At 47.6% G+C, this 1,742-nt stretch overlaps 1 non-coding gene across 1 annotated transcript; it reads right to left on the reverse strand.

Moving 5' to 3' along the window:
* Positions 1 to 1,363: 1,363 nt before the first annotated feature.
* Positions 1,364 to 1,436, reverse strand: TRNAF-GAA (transfer RNA phenylalanine (anticodon GAA)). The gene has a single exon. It is a non-coding gene; the product is annotated as a tRNA-Phe (tRNA).
* Positions 1,437 to 1,742: the final 306 nt, after the last annotated feature.

The raw sequence follows: 1,742 nt of genomic DNA on the forward strand, positions 1-1,742 counted from the left end.
AGCAGGAGAGGCAGTGTTTGGCGCCCTCTTTTCCTGGCTCTCGATGACCAATGACTGAAGGTGAGGTGAGAGTCAGGTTACCACTGCCTCCAGAAACACAAGGCCATGGGCAGCTCCCAAAAGGAGTAGAAGCAGGAGAAACTGACCTGAACTAACCTTCAGCTTCCTAGGCTTCCCTTGTGGCTCAGGTGGTAAAGAATCTGCCTGCAAAGAGGGATACCTGGCTTCCATCCTTGGGTCAGGAAGATGCCCTGGAGGAGGGCATGGCTATCCGCTCCAGTATTCTTGCCTGGAGAATTCCACTGACAGAGGAGCCTGCAGGGCTACAGTCCATGGGGTCGCAGAGTAAGAAATAACTTAGCAATTAACAGCACAGCCCTCAGCAGCCCATCCAACAGGTACCCCTTCATCCAGCAGGTTAGGATTTCTTGGCTCAGGAAGAAGTACACAGCAGAGCTGATTATTAAGCCACCGTCCCAGGTGCTAACCAGTGATGAAATGGCTTCCCTGATGGAATGGGCTTCCCTGATGGTCCAGTGATTAAGAATCCATCTGCAAATGCAGAAGACACAAGTTCGATGCCTGGTCTGTGAAAATCCCAGCACACCAGTCATCCACCACAACCACTGAAGCCCACACGCCTAAAGCCCATGCTCCACAAGAGAAGTCATCGCGATGAGAAGCCTGGTCACCACAACTAGAGAGGAGCCCCCACTCGCGGCAATGAGAGAAAACCTACATGAAGCAATGAAGACCCATCACAGCCAAAAATAAATACATAAATAAAATAAAATATACAGAAATCAGCCTTTATTAATGTGAAAGATGTATCTTGTTTGGTAGAACGAATGTTAAACAGTAGCATGTGTCTTATGGTGCCATTTGTAGATTATGTAGAGAAACCTAAACATACCCTTGTTGTTTTTGTTCAGTTGCTAAGTCATGCCCAACTCTGCGATCTCATGGGCTGCAGCATGCCAGGCTTCCCTGTCCTTCACCATCTCCTGCAGTTTGCTCAAACTCATGTCCATTGAGTCAGTGATGCCATCCAACCATCTAATCCTCTGTCGCCCCCTTCTCCTCTTGCCCTCAATCTTTCCCAGCATCAGGGTCTTTTCCAATGAGTTGGTTCTTCGCATCAGGTGTCCAAAGTATTGGAGCTTCAGCTTTAGCAACAGTCCTTCCAATGAATATTCAGGGTTGATTTCCTTTAGAATTGACTGGTTTGATCTCCTTGCTATCCAAGGGACTCTCAAGAGTCTTCTCCAAAAAAAAAAAAAAAGAGTCTTCTCCAACACATTTCAAAAGCATCAATTCTGTGGCATGCAATAAAACTGCCATCGGTGGTGACACCTAAAACCATTGCCGAAACCCGGGATTGAACCAGGGACCTTTAGATCTTCAGTCTAATGCTCTCCCAACTGAGCTATTTCGGCTACTTCTAAATATACCCTTAATGTATCTATATTTACCTTCCAAAGAAGCTACGTGATAAAAATTCAAAGCAGAATTATGCTCGACTCATCATTCCTAGACTCAGAAATGAGGCCACTCAAGGGCACCATGCCTGGCTCATATTAGGTTGATTCAGCATTTCCCTCCCTCCCTCTGGAGTGGTTTGCAGGTTGGGGCTCACTGCCCCCCACAGCACTCAGGAAGATCAAGCCCCGTCTGGGGACCTCCAGTCCCTCTGAGGACTGGAGGGATTCGGCGACAAGTTATCCCCACTTAGCAGATGAGGC

Source organism: Capricornis sumatraensis, chromosome 8 (assembly GCF_032405125.1).
Source record: "Capricornis sumatraensis isolate serow.1 chromosome 8, serow.2, whole genome shotgun sequence".
Taxonomy (NCBI): Eukaryota; Metazoa; Chordata; class Mammalia; order Artiodactyla; family Bovidae; genus Capricornis; species Capricornis sumatraensis.